The sequence below is a fragment of the Bos indicus x Bos taurus genome, chromosome 5 (genome assembly GCF_003369695.1).
Source record: "Bos indicus x Bos taurus breed Angus x Brahman F1 hybrid chromosome 5, Bos_hybrid_MaternalHap_v2.0, whole genome shotgun sequence".
In the NCBI taxonomy this organism is placed as follows: domain Eukaryota; kingdom Metazoa; phylum Chordata; class Mammalia; order Artiodactyla; family Bovidae; genus Bos; species Bos indicus x Bos taurus.
Genome location: NC_040080.1, coordinates 47801476 through 47823368, shown reverse-complemented (window position 1 = coordinate 47823368; position 21893 = coordinate 47801476). Strand labels below are relative to the sequence as shown.

Sequence of the window (21893 nt, the reverse complement as noted above, 5' to 3'; positions counted from 1 at the left end):
TACAGCAAATTCACATTTGCTATCTATTTTACATATGGTAATGTATATGTTACCATGCTATTCTCTCAATTCGTCCCATTCTCTTCTTCCCCCATTGTGCCCACAAGTCTGTTCTCTATGTCTGCATCTCCATTACTGCCCTGCAAATGGGTTCATCAGCGCCATCTTTCTAGATTCCATATGCATGCATTAATATACAATATTTGTCTTTCTGTTTTACTTTACTTGTATAATAGGCTCTAGGTTCATGTATCGCATTAGGACTGACTTGAATATGTTTTTTATAGCTGAGTAATATTTCATTGTAAATGTGTACCACAATTTCTGTATCCATTCATCTGTTGATGGACATCTAGGTTGCTTCCATGTCCTAGCTATTGTAAAAAGTGCTACAATGAACACTGAGATACATGTATCTCTTTCAACTATGGTTTTCTCAAGGTATATGCCCAGTAGTGGGATTGCTGGGGGTTATGATAGTTCTATTCCTTGAAAAGTTTATATTTGAAAAATCCTTGGTTTTCCTATAATAGGCAAGGCTCTCAAAAGTGTCCATCATGATTGTGTTACTCAAATAACCTGAAATACAATAAAGGAACTATTACAAAAAGCTTTGCTATGAATCATTTTTGTAAAATAAAAATACTTTTGTACCCTAATTACTTCCTTTGAATTATTTGCTTCTAAAAATCAGATTTATAAGCCAAATTCTCCTAAAACAGGGCATTCCTATGCTTAGCTACAATTACAAAATAAACAGTTAAAGATTGAAAAAAATTCTCCCAATTCTCCTAAAATAGGCCACTTAGCTTCAATATTGAAATAATAATGCCACAAACCTTATATTTACAATTGCACTTACTTCTAATCTCCTCTTTCCAATAAGCACAGCCCTTTCTACCCAGGAGAGCATCAGAGCCAGAGTGGTGAGGAAACTTCTTTCTAGCAACACAAATTTGAAGGCTTAAAGTTAAGTTGGTTTGCAATTTTCCTGACTTCTACTTCGACACAATTGCTTTTCTGCATCTGTTTTTCTTCCCAAAATTCCTCCCTTCACACTCACCCCACATCTCCCCTACAAGGTAATCTCCCAGGCGAAATGAGAAGGTTCCCCTTTCCCTGTTAGAGTCCAGGCTTTGCAAAATGCCACAGGGTCAACTCAGCTTTTATCTACTTAATTTGGAAACAATTACAATTTTCAGCATCGCTTTTATCACAAAGTGCATCATCATCATGTAGTTCTCAAAGAATAGATAATACTTCCAAACCCACTGGTTTCCATAATACAGAACTTAGCAAGCAAGCCCAGATGCATATCAATGGCCTAACATATCAGAGAAATTCTATTGCAATCTACAATTCTATGGAATCTAAAATCAACACAGCAAAGGTTTTGTGGTTCTTTTCTTCATCACCGTATGCTTGCAGTGGTTTGATAATTCAAGGTACAGTACACCTTTGAACTGGTCAGGTCTCTTCCCATTTTAGAGCTAGAAAACTAGAAAACCTAAGTACTCTGGGCTTTGCCACTAACTTAGACAAACCCTTCCTCTGGCCTCTGCATTCCTAGTTACAAGACAAAAAACTCAATGAAGTATGGAGACAGCACCCGAAGCCACCCGGAGATGTCAATACACAGTCTAAGGTCACACAGTAAGTCAGCATCAGTTCAGTTCAGTCACTCAGTCGTGTCTGACTCTTTGCAACCCCATGGACTGCAGCACACCAGGCTTCCCTGGTCCACAACCAACTCCCAGAGCTTGCTCAAATTCAAGTCCATCGAGTCAGTGATACCATCCAACCATCTTATCCTTTGTCGACCCCCTCTCCTCCTGCCGTCAATCTTTCCCAGCATCAGGATCTTTTCCAATGAGTCAGTTCTTCACATCACGTGACCAAAGTACTGAAGTTTCAACTTCAGCATCAGTCCTTCCAATGAATATTCAGGACTGATCGCCTTTAGGATGGACTGATTGGATCTCCTTGCAGTCCAAGGGACTCTCAAGAGTCCTCTCCAACACCACAGTTTAGAAGCATCAATTCTTCAGCGCTCAGCTTTGTTTATAGTCTAACTCTCACATCTATACATGACCACTGGAAAAACCATAGCTTTGACTAGACAGACCTGTGTCAGCAAAGCAATGTCTCTGCTTTTTGATACGCTGTCTAGGTTGGGCACAGCCTTTCTTCCAAGGAGCAAGCATCCTTTAATTTCAGACTGCCGTCACCATCTGCAGTGATTTTAGAGCCCACGAAAATAAAGTCTCTCACTGTTTCCATTGCTTTCCCATCTATTTGCCAGGAAGTGCAAATCAGCATAAGTTGAAGCAAGATGTGAACCCAGATCTCCAGATTTTACCTAAACTCTGCTGCCTCCCAGTCAACTCAATTGAACTCAGGGAAGGATGACAGAGACAACATATACACAGAGAGAGAGAGAGAGACATCTACTTTCACTTTCATCCTGACTACTGTTTTGGGAAAACTAAATATATTTGACCCTGGGGATCACTACTGCAACTGTGGTTTTCCGTTCTCTCTAATATCCTCTGGCCAGTGTGTATGTGTGTGCCAAGTCGCTTCAGTCACGTCCAACTCTTTGCAACCCCATGGACTGTAGCTGACCAGGCTCCTTTGTCCATGGGATTCTCCAGGCAAGAATCCAGGAGTGGGTTGCCATGTCCTTCTCCAGGGGATCTTCCCAACCCAGGGATCAAACCCACATTTCTTACATCTCCTGCATTGGCAGGAGGGTTCTTTACCACTAGTGCCATCAAGGAAGACGGATGCCTCTGTTCCTCACTTCAAGTTTTCATCCCACAAAACAGTCATGGGCACACGCACGCCCATCCTCAATACTACAAAACTCTTCCTTTTCCAACAGCAAAGAAAGTTGAGGCCACAACTGAGACAATCCAAACACAAGACGCTTTTTGAGGGTTAAATGCAGCCATAACTCTACCCAGAAGCAAATCTGACAAAATGGAATTTGCTCTCATAGGGAAGAATTTTCCCCCTCACTGTATCATTTGTCAAGTAACACTGTCATTTCTCCCACTGCTGCATAATCACCTAATGAAAGGCGCAGATGTAATTCATGTACACAGGAGGACAGACTTATGGTTGATAAGGGACCTTTTCTTTATTTGTATTGCTAATAGTTTATTAAAAAAAAACAACAAACAGGCAAAATGCTACATGTAGGATAAAGAACAAAAAAAGAAAATGTCCTTTTCTGCTTTTAATAACAATGTGGGATAATCAACTGGTACTCTTGGACCTTATCCAGCAATCATTCTTGCCACAGCTTGAATACACAGAGCATGAAACTAGGAATCCTGTTAAATTATTTCCCTGCTAAGTAACACCAAGCTTTCCTCTTCCAGAACATCCTATCTTCCAGCCACACTACTGACTGTTCTCCATTCACACTACATATTTTAAGGTTTCCATGCTGTTCTTTCTGCCTGGCATTCCCTCCCATTCTACTATCCTGGCAAACTCAAGCTCATTCTTCAAACAAACCTGTACTCTAGAATACCTCATTGTAGTGGTTCAATGTCTGCCTGCCCCCAGAAGACTATAAACTAATCATGGGCCCTCAGGAGCCTCCACACAGAGCATGGCATCTGTCACATGACAGATGTTCCGTTATCATCTGCTAAGTTAAAAGAAGAAAAGCCTCCTGGAATACACTCAAGAAGATCCCCTGGGGAAAGGAATGGCTACCCACTCCAGTATTCTTGCCTGGAGAATTCCATGGATAGAGGAGCCTGGCAGGCTACAGCCCATGGGGTTGCAAGGAGTTGGACACAACTTAGTGACTTTCACTTCCGAGCCTTAGCTTTACTGGCTGCTGCCTCCTGCTCGCCAAATGTCAGTAGGGTCAGGAAGGAACAGAGGACCTGAGTGCCTCTCACTGTCAAATGCTCTGGAGCAGAGGTTCAAAGCCTCATCAACACTAGCAGATCTTGTGAGGTGGCTGAATCACCAAGGGTGTCAAGGGCTGGGGGTGAGGGGGTGACCTGGAGTTCTTAGTCCCCTAAGTCTTACATCCATGACCCTGTGTGCACCCACTCTGAGAATCCCTGGCTGCAAACACACCTTCACCTTATTCTTGGACCCTAAAGGAGGCCCAAATCATGCGTCAATTTCTTACTCAACCTCTGCCACGTGGCTTCCTTGAAAGTCACAAGACTTAATTCATATCTTAAGATTACAGGACACACCTTCCCCAAGACCAGTTTTCTATTTTCCTGTTCTAATCTCTTACCCCCTGGCTATACTGTGCTTAGGAGAATCAATCTACAAAGCCTTTGATAGCAGAAATAGTTTTATGCTGACCATTTCCCCTAGGTCCCATCAGTAGCTCTCCTCAAACTACTTAAATATGCACTATACATATGGGTAAAGGATCACAAATACAGCCTACTAGACTCCAAAATTCTGGGAAATGTAATGACTCCAGCAGCTTCACAGACCCAAAGGCTGAGTCTGATTCTTGATGCTGTGCTGGGTCTTTAAGACTCCAGTAACTCCTAAATCTTGGCAACATCTGCCTCTCTTTGTGCCAGTATTCCAAGCTGGGCAGTCTCTTCTTGGACTCTTTCTCCAACCTTTCCTGTCTGCCCATCTCTGGAGTCAGTTTTGATAAGACTTGGCCACAGTGGGTAAGCCTGGGCCAGGCAGCTTTGTTCTTCAGCTGAAATAGAATTATCTTCCATTTTTGCTGCATAACACCTAGACACTAATGATTTAATACTGTTAAAAGTGCACAGAGAGCACCTGAGATGAGCGCACAGCCACACTGCCAACAGTTGTTACATCTGTATAAATACAGGCATGTACTTTTAAGGGAATGGCAGTGAGAAACTTTAAGCTTAATGGAGTCAATTTAGGCACCAACTAGAATGGAGGTGGCATGTTTTTATGAAGACAGCAGGAGATGTACAGCTCAAAAAACCAAAAGGGGGTGTTAAGATTACAAACCCCCAGGGAAATGAGACCATCATCTAATGCCCAAGGAGAGAGTTTGCAGGAGGTTCTGTCTCCCCAAAACTTATAGCCCTCATGTACTTAGATTATCACCGAGTCTTTTCAGAGTCTCACACAGTACTTTGTAGATCACCTGTCATTGCCCAAATGACACTTTAGATGTAAGCAGGCCTACTGCTTAAGCATTCAGAATCCACTCATTAGTGCAAGCATGTACTGGGTACCAAAAACTTGGATTCCTGAGCTTTCAAGATAAACCACAGCCTTTTGTAACACAGGTCCTGGTGTTTTCTTCATCGGTGATGGAATAGAAAACTAGTCCCCCCTAGTGTCCTGCCACTGTACAAAGCGGAAGGATGGAGGCACTCCTGCATCAACTTTCAAGCAGGACTCAGGATCCCAGAACCACAGGAAACCTTCGCTTCCTTCCCAAGAGGTGGAAGCACTCCTGGGACCTGCAATGATATGGAAAAACCTTGCATTTCATTATGGAGGCCCTTCTAAGTTATGTTTTAAAAAGGCAAAGGAATCTGCATTATCCCACGCCAAAAAGTTAACCCCCAACCCAGCACACTTCATTCAGTGTTAGCCATACTTGCTAGCAACATCCACTTATCCCAGAGTGATACCGTATTTTCTTTTAAAACCACTAGGGAGATTTATTTCCTTTCCCTACCATTCTCAAAAACCCACTAAGAGCTAAACCTTGACGATTTTGCCTCTCTGTTCCATTTAGTTTTCTTCCCGGGATGGAATTAATAGGGCCAGGCTCGATAAATGTGTGTTCTCCGCAAGCAATTTTCACTAAAGTGTAAAGTACTCTTGAAAAATAAAGGTACACTAAAAGACGTGTGAAACCTTCAAGCCAGTTTTGTTTTTTTTTTTAGTCCTCAGCAAGGACTCTCCATGCCCGTGAGTAATTCATTCATGTCACCCATTTGTGAGGGATGAGAGAAGAAACCTCCACGTGTTCCTTTCCCAATTTAGAATCTTCCTTTATCTTAAGTCTATCAAAGCTGACTCCTGAGGTGGGAAGGAGGCAAGAGAGGTGAGGAGGAAAATTAACCTGAAGTGACTGCCGGCAGGGAGTGAATAAGCACTTTGGGTTTTCACCTGTGTCGAAGAGGGCTGGCACTTGCCTTTAGGGAAGACGAATGCCCACCTGGTGCCCCTTCCCCAGTCCCACTCCCACCCAGGAAGGAAGCTGGCACCAGAGCCCACTCTGGGGGCACTTACATAAGACCCTGGAAAACTTCCTGTGACATTCAAGCAGAGTGTAAGCTGCTATCCTGCTCCCTCGGGGGTTCATTTTAATGACTGAGTGACAAAATTCACAGATTCAGAAATGGGCAAAAACCTGCTCAACTGAGGTACATCAGCTCAGGGACAAAAAAAAAAAAAAAAAAAAAAAAAAATCCATCCCCATTAACAGGGTCACCCGGGGGGACATATTCAGGGCAGGAGAGACAATCTGCTCCCTCCTAGGTGACCCATTTAAAATCAGATCGTTCCAAGGAAAGCTCAAGGGTTCAGTAAATTTCAAACAGGCAAGGGTAGGCTTGAGGGGACTGAGGTTCCTTAAGAGGAAAATTTCAAAGAAGGTGCTAAGGCAGTAAGCAAAACAACTTAAGAATGCACAAACTTTGGAGTCATTCCACCCTTCAGAAACAATGACTTTCACAAGACTGGATCGCTACCTAGAGACTACCCCTCACAAGCAGGTTTGTCTAATAGGGGTGATACTGATGGGGTTTCCTGCCTCCAGCTACCACTGTCACCGAAATCGCACTGTCCAATCGAGGGACTCGCAATCTGTGGCTCTCACCCCAAATTGGCCTCGACTCTGCAACATGGAGCAAAGAAAGTTCTTCACAGCATCACGCCTGGAAAGGCTGGTGGGGATCGCCCAAAGGGACAGCTTCAAATACAGCAGGTTCCCCTAAAGCACAGATGCTCACAGCTAACAAGCAGCATGGGAAAGGGTGAGTGGATAACACCTCCTGGTGTTAACGGGAAATTCCTCCTTGCTTCCAGTTAGCAGCCCGAGAGCCTAGGAGGAGGGCAGGCCCGGGGACGAGTCCAGCAGGACTCCAGAAACTCGGCGACTTCTCACTCCAGCCTCTCCAGGGCTCTGGGCCCAGGCGGCAGAGGGTGTTCCCTCACTCCCTCCCTCTTCCCCGGCATCCTGAGTACAGGGAGTACCAGCCACAGGTCGGGAGAACTTGTCCGGCGCCGCTCACCAGGGAGCCCCGCGCTGGCTCTCTCGCACTCCCGGGGTTCCTACCTTGGCCGTGACTGCCGCTGGGCAGAGGGAGACCGCGGAAGAGCCGGGTGGCGCGGCGGCGCCGCCGCCTACGAGGCGCAGGGGTTCCGGGTCGGGGTCCCAGCAGGCGCTGCCCGAGTCCGAGCGTCGGTGCCAAGCGCAGACTTCGGGGCAGCCCCCGCCTCGGAAGGCGGCGGGGAGGGTCCGGGCCGCTCGAGCTGAGCACCGTTTCTTCTTCCTCTCCCTTGGGCACTGCTGCCTGGAGCTGCTCCCTGCCCCCCGGACTCTTCCGAGCCGGGGGCGCCCCGCATGGGATGGGGCCTGGGTCTGCCTCGGACTGGGGTCCGGGGAGGTGGCGCTGGGGAGAGACGCGGGGCGGCCGCCGGGGCCGGCTCCACCTCCCGCGCTCCCCGGAGCCGCTTCGCCCCTTCAGGGCAGGGCCTGCCCGCTCCCTGCCCGGCAACCGCGCCCCCAGCTTCGGGCGCCCGGGCTCCCGCGCGGCGGCGGAGCGGCGGCAGTCCGGCCGGGCCGGGCACCGAGAGCGCAGCGGCTAGGGGGCTGCAACCGGCCGCGGCGCCCCCTCCCCCCGGGCCTGCGCCGCCCGCCCGCGGCTCCGCGGTAAGGAGACGCTGGAGAGGGCCTCGCCCCGGCCTGGGGCGCGGGGCCGGGGGCGCGGGGCCGGGGGAGGCGCCCCGGGAAGGTCACCGGAGCGGAGGCGGGGCGCAGAGCAGTGGGTGCGGGGAGCCGAGGCGGGCGGCCCCGCTGCCTCCGGGAGCGCTCGCCGGCCTCGGCCGCCGCCGCCGCCTCCGAAACGCGCCGGCTTCCCCGAGCGCCCGGCACTCGGAGCTGGGCGGTCGCTGCAGCCGCCGCAGGCAGCCGGGCGCCGCTGGCCGGAGCCGGCGCGCGATCCCCGCCTCGCGCGCCGGACCAGGCGGGGGCCGCCGCGCGGGGCTCGGCGGGGGTGCGGACGGGCGAGCGTTGGGGTCCGGGGTCCGGGCTGGCCCCGCCGCCGCGTGCCCAGGGCGCCGGGCTCGCTCAGCAGCTGCAGTGACTGTGTGTCTGTGTCATGTCTGTGCAGCTGGGGGGGACCGCGAGCCCCGGCCGGGCTCCGAGCGGGGGCGGGGCCAGTGCCCGCCTCGGCGCCCGCCTCCACCCCGTGACGGCGGGACCGGCCAATTGCAGGCGCCTCAGCCTCACGGACCTAGCGGCCGCCCCCCGCCTAGGCTCCGCCCCCGGGCGAGGCTCCTCCCTTCTACTTCTTCTGCTCTCTCGCACGCAGGCGGAAGCAACACCCGGAGCCGGGATTCTGGCCCGGGCCGAGATGAAAGGGTGCAAGCTGGGAGCTCCCCGCCCTTCTCCCTCCCCAGCCGGGCCGCTCCCGGCCGCCTCGGGCTTGGCGAGCCTCGCGGAAAGAGGGGGAAGGGAAGCGGGACGGGTCCGCAGCTGCTGCCGTAGACACTCGTGTTGCAAGCTCGCAAGGCCGTGCAGCCTGTCCACGCCTGCTTATACAAAGCAGCCGTCGTGGAAAGTAGGAAGTTTCCCCGCCTCCACTTTTACTCGGGTCGCCGCTCCTCTCGAAGGTGGGCAGGATATGGGACAGGCTGAGGCTGCGAGAAGCCACGTTGAAGGGCTTTGACAGCATCATTTGGAGCTACGTATTCAAGAATCCGGTCCAAGGCTCCGTATTCTTTCGGGGAAACTGCATTTCTTTGCGCCCCCCCACCCCCCACGCTACACACACACCCCCATGCAAGCACAACACGCCCCCTCCCTGTTCTGATTTCATTCTTGCTCTTTCCCTCTCGGCATAAGAATCCCGAGCGCAGGATCCCATTGAATGGACTTCCAGCCTCCCAATCCTAAAGACCAGCGTGGGTCGCCGAGACTTCTCTATAGGAAGGAAAGGGTGAAATCGGTTGGGCCGGGGGTTGGGGGGAGGGGGGCGGTGAGGGTGGCTGGAACGTGGAGGCCCGGAGAGAAAACCCAGAGACGGAGAAAGCAGAGAGACAGGGAGAAGGATGGACAACTCTGGGAGCCCGGAGCTCCGGCGCGCGATCCAGCTCCTGGGTTTTTCCTCAGCTCGGTCCCAGAGCTTCTGGGGTCCCCTTCCCCCCAGGGTCCCCACCTCTCCCCAGCCGGGTGGGCAGCCGGGTCTCCGCCTCGCCTCCGCGCGGGGCTCTCTTAGCCTGGGTTTCAGAGGAGGCAGCGGAAAGCCCACCCTAGTTCTTGGAAGAGGCAAGGAAAGGAGGCAAAAAGAGAAAGTACAAGGGTGGGGAAGGGAGTGGGTGCGTAAGGAAAGGACGCCGAGCTCGGGGTGCTGCGCTGACCACATTCCCCAGAGGTCAGGCTGGGGACCCAAGGGCTCCGGACGTTTGTCCCTCGCTCCGCTCGGGAGCTGACTCCTGCCTCAATAACCCGAGTCATCGCCAGGACCCTTCCCCCCACCCGCTCCCTTCTTTCCAGCCTCTTTTAGCAACGACTCCCCAACCCACCCACCCCAACTTACACAGCGAGCAACACCACCACCCGCTCTTGTCCAGCTTCGGAGCGCAGTTTACCTAATCTCTGTGGCACACCGAGCCGAGGAGAATGCGAAAAGAAGGTAGTGGTTGCACAGCAGCGGCCCCGGCGAAGGAGTAAAAAACGTTTGCATTGGAGCTTTGGGATAAGTTAACTATGAAGCTGGGGTCCTGCTGTCTTACCTCCGCGGGGACGAGTCTGACCCTGCACATTTGCAGGGATAGGAGATCTCTGGTTTTGATGCCATTACTGTGTCGGAGAATATTAAATGATTAAATACTATCTAATATCCTTAGAGGCCATTTAGGTGTCAAAGTTTAATGCCAACCCTTTTAGCTCGAAAGCTGCTCCTCTCTTCCTGTGACGTGCAGCTCTGTTCTAGAACTCGCTGAAAACAAGGGGATCATTTTTATTTTTTGCGGCCGACTGTCCTTGCTTCCTCCTACTCCCCGCTAGTCCAACCCTCGCCTCAGATCCGGGTAAAGTTATGGCAAGAATTTGGGCTTTCTTTTTATTCATTGCTTTGCTTCAATTCATTAGTGGTGTCAAATACATTATTATATTAGCATATGAATAAGAGTAATGTGACTGACAAAGGAGAGACCTGAAATTTACAAGCAAAGGGGAAAACAATAGAATAACATCAGAAACTAAAAGATAAGCATGTGGGAAATAAACATCTCCATTATGATTACCCCAATATAGTGTATTCTTGAGATTTGATTTTAGAAAGAAAAATATGACCATGGTAGGGAAGGGAATAATAGTCACCTTGATCAGTAAGGTACATTCATTATTCAGGGGTTTCACAAAAATTACTTGCATCAGTCAGTAAGCACCTTAAACATGTAAAAGCTTTCCTCTGTCAGTTCAGTTTTGCAGTGTTTTAAAGTCAGTGGAATATCTAATACTGTAAATGATAGGAATGTTGCCAGACTGAATTATTCCACAAACTGAACCCTTCTGTTAGTTAATATCACGTCAAACCCCACATTTGAAGAATTTCTTCCCCCACCAGTGGGAGATTTTATCTATACCTGTATCTATATCTTTATCTCCAAAAGTAGGATGTACTTGCCTATGAATTATAGCCCTTTGACACAAACCAAATATAAATGTCTTCAAAGGATTTCAGCTATGATATAGTATGAGGAATGCAGAACAGAATAGGTAAGGTGATATATCTGTTATTTCTAAGGAATCTACACTGCTTTTGTTAAGAGCTGAGAACTGAAAAAAATATTGAGCCCTCTAAACCGACTGTTATCTATTTATCTCCATACTGTTATTGCACCTGTCATAGGAGAGATTCAAAAAGGTCTCTTCAAAAAAAAAAAAAAAAAAAATCAGGGTCAAGGAGATCTAATCATAAGAAACCTATTTCAAAACAGCCACTAGGGGGCCCTAAAAGCATCTCAAAGAGGAAGGAGAAAAACCTGCTCTCACCTCTGTTTTTCCAGGTCTTATTTTCTGGGTACTAATGAAACTGGAATCTAAAAACAAGTTAGGAGCATGGTGCAAAGTTTGGAGGAAAGTTGAGCATTACGTCTTAAAAGACCAGAGTCTCATTTTGACTGACGAGTGAAGAATATTTGCCCCACTCTGCTTGCCTCCAAAAAATACAACAGTAAAAGGAATATTGGATTCATTGAGATGAAAGTGGCCAGTCTTACCCACTTTAAGTCGACTCAGTTATTTTTACTATTCCAAATAGAACCTTCCTTCTAAGATTGTAGGGCTGTTTTCTGAATGCTTTGAATGTTCAAGTGATAGGTAGCAAGATGAATGAATCCTCACAGTAATAAATCACAGGGGTGACATGAAAAAACTTTAAGCAACCTGTACAGCAGAACATCCACCAGCCAACTTATGGAAAGCCAGCTAGCCACAGGGGCACTAGCAATAACCAAAGTCCTAGAAGTGAGGCTTGAGATAGAAGGTCCCCAGGCTGAGCAGCTGAAAACTGCCCCCTGTGGGCAGACACTCCAAGATAAAGGTGATGACAGGAGTGAGGAAGAGCTGCGTCCTGCTTGAATAAAAGATAAAGAAACCATGTATTTCTCACTCTCCAGGTCAAGGAGACTTCCTTGATTATTCATGCGCAGAAAGTCTCCTTAGGGGTCAAAAAGGAGAGGTGCCACCTCATAAGGGATTGTCAACCTTCCCATAGGCCTCTGTGTTGGAATCCTTCTTGATTAAAAGATGTGCATGCATGCCAAGGAGGCACCTAGGACAAGTCAGATGTGAAAGCAATGAGATGATTGGCCAAAGGGAAACACAGGCCCAGAAGAAGTGCTCTATGTAAGTAATGGTCACCTCTCTGGGGCACTCCTCCCCATTAGGGACGATACCCACACCCTTTTCTCTCCAGGTGTGCATCTCTGCCTTGCTTCTGTCTTCAATAAACTGTTTCTTTGTGCCCTCTCCAACTTGTTAGGCTATATCTCTAATAATAAACTTTTTACTTGTTTTTACAGTTTTTGCCTCCTTGAAACATTTTTACTTTCAAATGGAACAAAAGCCAGGGAAACTTTGCCTCTAGCCTCTAACCCTTCCTGGTCTAGTGGCTAGGATTTCTGATTTTTTCACCAGGCTACCCAAGTTCATTGCCTGGGCAGGGAACTAAGATCTCACTCCAAGCCATTGCTGCTGCTGCTGCTGCTGCTAAGTCGCTTCAGTCGTGTCCGACTTTGTGCGACCCCATAGACGGCAGCCCACCAGGCTCCCCCGTCCCTGGGATTCTCCAGGCAAGAACACTGGAGTGGGTTGCCATTTCTTTCTCCAATGCATGAAAGTGAAAAGTGAAAGTGAAGTCGCTCTGTCGTGCCCAACTCTTAGCAACCCCATGGACTGCAGCCTTCCAGGCTCCTCCGTCCATGGGATTTTCCAGGCAAGAGTACTGGAGTGGGATCCCATTGCCTTCTCCGTCCAAGCCATTGCTCACTGCTATCTCCTTGAGATCAGAAGAACCCGGAAGGCCAGGTGTTAAATCTTTAGTGGATTTAATGGTAAAATTTTAGAGGTAGGAGGAAGGTGGAGATTCCTTGGGGGGAAAACAGTGGCTGCTGGGGTGGTGAGGCAGGGTATAGCAGGAATCGTGTGTGTGTGGTGGGGGAGCTTACCTCTGGAAACACTTAACAGCCAATGTGGAAATATTTTAATATTTTAACAATAATGTTTTATTTTTCAAAACAACTGAATATCAGCCTGACCATACATAAAGTTGCCCCAAATTTTTCCTAGACTTTAATATCTAGCAATCACATTTTCAGGGCTTCCAAATCCTTAGCTGTCACATAATGTATTTCCCACATCTTCCCAGTAAATAAGATTAAGATGTCTTTTATGAGGATCAAGAATCAAACAGCACTCAGATTGCACATATATGGAGAAGCCTGATTATTCTTTAATTAACCAGTACTGTATAAATAATCTGCTGATACAACAGATGTCCTTTCCAGATACGTTTAAGGTGTAAATTTAAGCACCGTTTGTGACACTCTTCTGTCACTGAAGCCAGTATTCAAAAGACATTCCTGAGCCAAACAAAATGCCTCCATCAGGGATAAGCAGGGAACAAGCTACTTGCTAGCTGAAGAATTAAAGACCATTGCAAAAGCCACCAAATTAACACTAATGGAAGTGTGATTTGAACATAATTTCACAAAAAGCAAAGCAAGTCTAGAACTGAAACATGAGACAGGGAATGGGCATGAAGTCTTTCTTAGTGGAATGAAAAATAGTTTGCTTTTCCATCATCATGTTCATTAAGCAGGTAAGGTACAGGTATTCTCAAAATAGCATTATTAACATCCAGAAAACTTGCCACTGAAAGCCTCAGAGCCAGCTAATGAGAACAAATTTGGTTCTAGATGGAGAATCCTATTGTCTTTAGGAGAGAGAGTTTATTCACTCACTGACTGTGAAAATCCATTAGAGGAAAACCTTGCCAGGTATATAGCACCCTGATCACCTTATGACAAAATGCTCAACTGGGAACTCAAAGCCCCTCTGAAGACAGGAAGGAAACATCAGTGCTAAAGAGATGAATTTAAAGTACAAGAGTAACAGATGGTCCTTTACTTAGGTACTAATTCATTATCCTTGAATTGTTTTAAGATGGAACGGAAAACACCCCACACTATTACTGTGGGTCATTACAAATGTGCACTTGAAATAAGAGAATAAAAGAATAAATTTCATGGAAAATCTTAATATGCTCCTTTATCTACTGAGTTTAGATTAAATCTAGAGGCAGTTATAAACAAGACCTTCCTCAGTATTAAAGTGTTTCCTGAGTTTTAGACTCTAGGGAGGTTCTGACTGAATCTCCTTTCTGGCCTTAATGATAGGTTTTTTGAGATAAATAACTAACTTTTTAAAAGAAGGAATTTTTTTTAATTTTTGGAAGGGAGAAGTATAGGAAATTTTATTATTGCTTGTAATACAGATGATGACAAAGTGAAATAAAATACCAGATATTTTTGTACAATTTGCATCTTAATAAAATGCACTTGGGTTTAAAAAAAAAAAATAAAGCACAGAGTGTGTTTTTCTCCTGAGATCATGGCCCCCATAAAGATAAGGGGACCTCAAGCTAATGGATCACAAGACCCTCAAAAGAAGCAAAAAAATCAAACATTGGTAAAGAAATTGAAGTTCTGAAATAAAAGATGATGGCACATGCCTTTGGGGACTTTTAAGCAGAAAAACCTCTGTTTAAAAAGCTGTCATAGTTGTGTGGGTATATTTTATCAGGTCTTGCTTTTTTTCCCTCTCTCTGTCTAAAGGACTCATAGATCAGGACATCTCAAACCTCGACGTGCGTACAGATCACTAGGGAATTTTGTTAAAAGGTTAACACTGATTCAGCAGGCCTAGAGTAGGGCCCAGCATTCTGCTTTGGCATCTAGTTCCTGTCCACGGACCAAACTTTAAGTAGAAAGACTGTAGAGGACTTTTGTTTGTAGTCAACCACATCCTGTGTCCCCTTTCTTATCCCAAGGGTATTATGTTAGCAGTGCTCCCCACAAAGTAAACACTGAGACAAGGGTTTAGGGGCAAGAAACTTATTTGGAAGCTTCAATGAGAGTGAGGAAATGAAATAGGAAAGGGAGGAAGACCAATAAGGGGTGAATCAATAAACTGTCAATGGTGCTCTTCTGGTAAGGACCCCCTAAGAGATTGTGTAGAATGTTGCTGTTGTTGTTTAGTCGCTAAGTTGTGTCTGACTCTTTTTTACCTCATGTAGCACACCAGCACCCCATGGACAGAGGGATTTCCCAGGCAAGAATACTGGGGTGGGTTACTGTTTCCTTCTCCAGGGAATCTTCCCTACCCAGGGATGGAACCCATGTCTCCTGCTTGGCTGGAAGATTCTTTACCCCTGAGGCACCTGAGAAGCCCCTGTATACAACGCCATTGTCCAAAAAAAAGAAAAAAACTTACCTGTGATGAAAATGTTATATGTTTGCCCTGTCCAATATGGCAGCCACTAGCCATCTGTGAGTACTATGCACTTGAATTGAGACTAGTGTGACTTAGACACTAAATCTTTTATTTTAATATTCATCAGTTTGCATTTAAATAGCCACATGAGGTTACTGCCTACTGTGTTGGACAGAATAGGTATAGAAAATAACTTGGAATTGTCCCATTAAGGACCAAGAAATCTAGAGGGGTATTTACCCTCCAAATCTCTTCCTTCTTGAGGGTTATTCCTGGAAATTGGTCAGTTCCTAGTAGTTCTACCATGCTCCCCTGGTCAGAGCATACCCACAGCAGAGAGTCACAGGTGCCTAAGTAGGAAACCTTCAGTGTATATGGACATTGTCCATCACAGATGGAGGTGATCCCCAAGGAGATGGGTCTAGGAGAGATGAGCAAGGTACTAACAGCCTTTGCTAAAAGAATCCAGATTTTTGTCTGCACCTGACCTGACCTCTCCTTCATTCCAGGAGTAGACCCTGAATAGCATAAGCTCTTCCATGCATTCCATACTCCTGATGACCATCTTGGTGCAAAGCCTAGTAGATTATCTAGGCTGGTTCAATCAAGGTGACTCTTGGGACTTTGGGATGCTGGACTACTGAAAAGATTCTGTCACCTCTGGACCACGTGATCCACAGATACAAAACTGCAGTGATTTTGCTGCCACAAAGGATGTGACTGACATGGAGAACAGCAGAGCACTCAGAGACAGAAAACCCAGTTTGTATCAGTTAGGATTGCTTTGAACTGCCAGTGACAGAATACCCAGCTCGCAGGACCTTAAGTCAGAGAAGGCAATGGCAACCCACTCCAGTACTCTTGCCTGGAAAATCCCATGGAAGGAGGAGCCTGGTAGGCTACAGTCCATGGGGTCATGAAGAGTTGGACACGACTGACCGACTTCGCTTTCACTTTTCACTTTCATCCATTGGAGAAGGAAATGGCAACCCACTCCAGTGTTCTTGCCTGGAGAATCCCAGGGACAGGGGAGCCTTGTAGGCTGCCGTCTATGGGGTCACACAGAGTTGGACACGATTGACGTGACTTAGCAGCAGCAGCAGGACCTTAAGTAATGATCTCACATAATGAGAAGTCTCAAGGTAGGCAAGTCCAGATTTGGTGTGACAGCTCAAGGACATAAGAATTTTTTTTTTAAGATTGATTCATTTATCGGTACTGGGTTTTTGTTGCGATGTGCAGGTTTCCTCTAGTTGTAGCAGGCAGGGGCTACTCTTCGTTATCGTGCACAGACTTCTCATCGCAGTGCTTCTCTTGTTGTGGAGTATGGGCTCTTAGGCTCAGTAGATGTGGCACTGAGGCATGTGGGATTTTCCCCACACCAGGGATTGAGCCATGTCCTCTGCATTGGCAGGCAGACTCCCAACCACTGGACCAACAGGGAAGCCCCATGGACCCAAGATTTTTATATCCAGTCTGCTGCTCTGCTATCAGCCACATTGGCTTTACGGGTTGCCTCATGGTCACTAGATGGCTGCAGTAGCTCCAAACATCATCTTCTCAAACCAACATCCAAAGCAGAAAGAAAAAGACAGGCAGAAAGTATTTCCTCTTTTGCTATATTTCCCTCTTAGGATTGACTTATGCTAATCATGACCCACCTTCTAGAAATAGAACACTGTGGAGTTTCATTAGCAAAGAAAGAGAGGACGTGGCTCTTGGGTACATACTAATAGTGTCTCACACTTGTTGACACCACTGAGCCACTGAATAGGACCAACCCTGAAACTCACCCTCACTCTGAATTCCTCATTTACATGAGTCAATAAATCCACCTACTGTGTAAATTTTAATTGTTTCTCTCACTTGGATCCAAGAACATCCTAACCAATATAGATAAAAAGATTTCCTGTCCAAAGACTCAGATACAGCAGATCTCATCCTTCTTATTCCTGGATGCAATGACGGCTGATCCTCAAAGGGTTCAAGGTGCTCCCCCTCTTCCCAAGAGTGAAATTTGGTTTGGAAATCATTTGCTATTTTATGCTTGGCATGAACAGAGACCTACATGCCTCATGAGCATTAACCTGCAATTCTCAACCTAATGCCGGTCATCCATGCTTGGTCTCCTGAACCACAACTCCGCTTTGCCTGAGGATCTATTTAACACACCAACCCCCCACTGAGTCTGAAGCTAATCCTGAGACCCAGCCTGCTTGGTTGATCCTTTAGCCATCTCACCCCTGCCCCATAGTTCCTTCCAGTATTTCTGTCATGGGGGCTGGATGCTGCCTCCAGAACCTTTGCTTTGACCTTTGCAGATCTACATTCTGGCAAGAATCTGACTTGAGAACTGCTGATGACTCAAAGTGCCCGTAACAACTCTTTTCTCTACCATGTCAATTGACCTTTGGCTTTTATTTCTGTATGTTTGGACTTGAGGATGCTACGGTCACAGAACTAGGGAATTTAGATTGATGACCTATGTATAGATGGGTCAAGTCACTTCTGTCCCAGTTAAACTCCAAACCCAAGCCTCAAATTAGTCTCCTCTCTCATGGGAGATTAGGGTATGCACAGAAGCTACGGAAGGGCCATTTCTGACAGTGTTTTACCCACTGACAAAGATTTCTAGAAAGTCAAATATTTCTCATCTTAAATGATTTTTTAAATTGCTAACTTAAGAAATCAAAACATGTAACTTGAGTGTTTAGAATGGTGTAGCCTATGGCTTATAAGTAGTTACTATTCATATATTACTACCATTCTATGCATTCTATGGGATTGGGAGTGGTGGGGAAGGTGGATGTGAGTCCTGCAACTGAGAACCTCCAATTCTCAATTCAGGAGTCAAGCATTTACTTTGAAGAGTTAAATGACTTTGCAAACATTAAGTCAATATAAAGGGGTGTCATTGAGTGTTGTCAAAAGATGCAGTGAAGATAAGCAGTGTTGTGAATCTGGAAGAGAGAGAAACATGGTTCATCTAGTCTTTGGAAAACGTCTAAAAGCAGGAGGTTCTTGTTGGGCTGAAGATCTGGCAAGAGTGGACCATATGTAAAAGGAAGAAGTTTCAATCTTTGAGAAGCAACAAAGATGTTAAGCAGAAGGTGTGATTGGCTAACGTGACACATTTATTTAAGGGATCAGAAACCGGAAATGTAAGTTGGGTCTAGAATTATTTGACAAAGAGTATCTGAATCCCTACTGTGTGTCAGTTATTATGTTGGTCATTGAGGATTTTAATAAAAATAAACAATTCTTCTTCTTTTATAGCATATGCCAAGTTACAGAGAGGAAATATTACTAATAAAAGACGAAGGGTTAACTTTTTAACTTTTCTTCGACTCATCCACTGTTTTTCCTCAGTCCCCAATTCTTGTCCATCCTACCCTCAAAATATCCTTCAAATCCATTCCCACTTCTTCATCCAAACTGTTACTGTCTTATCTCATATTTTTATCTGTCACCTGAAATACTGCAAAACCCACTTACTAGTTTCAGCTTCCTAACACTGGCCTTTCCCCATACCTACATATTAACCAATTTACTTCCACCGAGTATATCTAAGTGTATTTTTTATTAACTCATGGTTCCTGCTGCTGCTGCTAAGTCGCTTCAGTAGTGTCCGACTCTGTGTGACCCCATAGATGACAGCCCATCAGGCTTCCCCATCGCTGGGATTCTCCAGGCAAGAGTATTGGAGTGGGTTGCCATTTCCTTCTCCAGTGCATGAAAGTGAAAAGTGAAAGTGAAATCACTCAGTCGTGTCCGACTCTTTGGGACCCCATGGACTGTAGCCTACCAGGCTCCTCCTTCCATGGGATTTTCCAGGCAAGAGTACTGGAGTGGGTTGCCATTGCCTTCTCGAAACTCATGGTTCCTATGTCTTATTTATTCCATTTACTTTGCAAAAAAAAAAAAAAAAAAGTTTATAATTTTAGTCTGACTTCCCTGTGTGGGGGTCTGGGTACCAACCCCAGACAGGTTTGGGGTGATCCCAGAGCTCCAAGGGCTGCAGAGTGTAGAGCCAAGGGAAAGCCTAAAGTTCAGAACTTAATTTGAAACCCTCAAGTGAAGTGTCAACCCTGAAATACCAGTCAGGTTTGAGTACAACAGAAGAAATCAGGGACAATGCAAAAGATGTGAATAATGATTTACCATGGATTTCCAAACCAATAGGCACTATTCAGAGGGGATTTCCAGTCATAAAGCTTTTCTAGTGATAAAGAATCTGTCTGCCAATGCAAGAGACATAAGAGATGCAGGTTCTATCCCTGGGTAGAGAAGGTCCCCTGGAGGAGGGCATAGCAATCCACTCCAGTATTCTTGCCTGGAGAATCCCATGGACCGAGGAGACTTACGGGCTATAGTCCATAGGGATGCAGAGCTAGACATGACTAAAATGACTTAACATGCCCACAGGCACTGTTCAAAACACTTTCATGCAGTCATTCATTTACTTAAACTGGAATTGTTGTTGCTGTTGTTTAGTCATCTAGCCATGTCCAACTCTTTTGTGACCCCATGGATTGTAGCTCACCAGACTCCTCTATCCATGGGATTTCCCAGGCAAGAACACTGGACTGGGTTGCCTTTTCCTTCTCCAGGGAATCTTCCTGATGCAGGGATGAAAACTGTGTCTTCTGTCTTGCAAGTGGATTCTTTACCATTGAGCTACCTGGGAAGCAAACTGGAATATTACCCAATTGTGGGGGGAAAAAAAGAATGAAATAATGCCATTTGCAGCAACATGACTGGAAGTGGGCATCATAGGGCAGACACACTGAAACCATACTCACAGAAAACTAGTCAATTTAATCACACTAGGACCACAGCCTTGTCTAACTCAATGAAACTAAGCCATGCCCTGTGGGGCCACCAAAGACAGGCGGGTCATGGTGGAGAGGTCTGACAGAATGTGGTCCACTGGAGAAGGGAATGGCAAATCACTTCAGTATTCTTGCCTTGAGAACCCCATGAACAGTACGAAAAGACAAAATGATAGGATACTGAAAGAGGAACTCCCCAGGTCAGTAGGTGCCCAATATGCTACTGGAGATCAGTGGAGAAATAACTCCAGAAAGAATGAAGGGATGGAGACAAAGCAAAAACAATGCCCGGTTGTGGATGTGACGGGTGATAGAAGCAAGGTCCAATGCTGTAAAGAGCAATATTGCATAGGAATCTGGAATGTCAGGTCCATGAATCAAGGCAAATTGGAAGTGGTCAAACAAGAGATGGCAAGAGTGAACGTCAACATTCTAGGAATCAGTGAACTGAAATGGACTGGAATGGTGAATTTAACTCAGATGACCATTATATCTACTACTGTGGGCAGGAATTTCTTAGAAGAAATGGAGTAGCCATCATGGTCAACAAAAGAGTCTGAAATGCAGTACTTGGATGCAATCTCAAAAATGACAGAATGATCTCTGTTCATTTCCAAGGCAGACCATTCAATATCACAGTAATCCAAGTCTATGCCCCAACCTTCAGTAATGCTGAAGAAACTGAAGTTGAACGGTTCTATGAAGACCTACAAGACCTTTTAGAACTAACACCCAAAAAACATGTCCTTTTCATTATAGGGGACTGGAATGCAAAAGTAGGAAGTCAAGAAACACCTGGAGTAACAGGCAAATTTGGCCTTGGAATACAGAATGAAGCAGGGCAAAGGCTAATAGAATTTTGCCAAGAGAATGCACTGGTCATAGCAAACACCCTCTTCCAACAACACAAGAGAAGACTCTACACATGGACATCACCAGATGGTCAACACCAAAATCAGATTGATTATATTCTTTGTAGCCAAAGGTGGAGAAGTTCTATACAGTCAGCAGAAACAAGACCGGGAGCTGACTGTGGCTCAGATCATGAGCTCCTTATTGCCAAATTCAGACTTAAATTGAAGAAAGTAGGGAAAACCACTAGACCATTCAGGTATGACCTAAATCAAATCCCTTATGATTATACAGTGGAAGTGAGAAATAGATTTAAGGGATTAGACCTGATAGATAGAGTGCCTGATGACTAGATCTGATAGACAGAGTGCCTGGCTGAGGTTCGTGGCATTGTACAGGAGACAGGGATCAAGACCATCCCCATGGATAAGAAATGCAAAAAAGCAAAATGGCTGTCTGGGGAGGCCTTACAAATAGCTGTGAAAAGAAGAGAAGTGAAAAGCAAAGGAGAAAAGGAAAGATATAAGCATTTGAATGCAGAGTTCCAAAGAATAGCAAGAAGAGATAAGAAAGCCTTCTTCAGCGATCAATGCAAAGAAATAGAGGAAAACAAGAGAATGGGAAAGACTAGAGATGTCTTCAAGAAAATTAGAGATACCAAAGGAACATTTCATGCAAAGATGGGGTCAATAAAGGACAGAAATGGTATGGACCTAAAAGAAGCAGAAGATATGAAGAAGAGGTGGCAAGAATACACAGAACTGTACAAAAAAGATCTTCATGACCAAGGTAATCATGATGGTATGATCACTCACCTAGAGCCAGATATCCTAGAATGTGAAATCCAGTAGGCCTTAGAAAGCATCACTACAAACAAAGCTAGTGGAGGTGATGGAATTCCAGTTGAGCTCTTTCAAATCCTGAAAGATGATATTGTGAAAGTGCTGCATTCAATATGCCAGCAAATCTGGAAAACTCAGCAG

At 46.0% G+C, this 21893-nt stretch overlaps 1 protein-coding gene across 1 annotated transcript in view; it reads right to left on the bottom strand.

Annotated features, from left to right (window-relative positions):
- Positions 1-7664, bottom strand: part of LARGE1 (LARGE xylosyl- and glucuronyltransferase 1) — a 609285-nt gene extending 601621 nt beyond the window's left edge. The window contains exon 1 of the mRNA XM_027541848.1: positions 7280-7664. The gene's annotated coding sequence lies outside the window, so the exon portion shown is untranslated. The remainder of the gene's footprint in view (positions 1-7279) is intronic.
- Positions 7665-21893: the final 14229 nt, after the last annotated feature.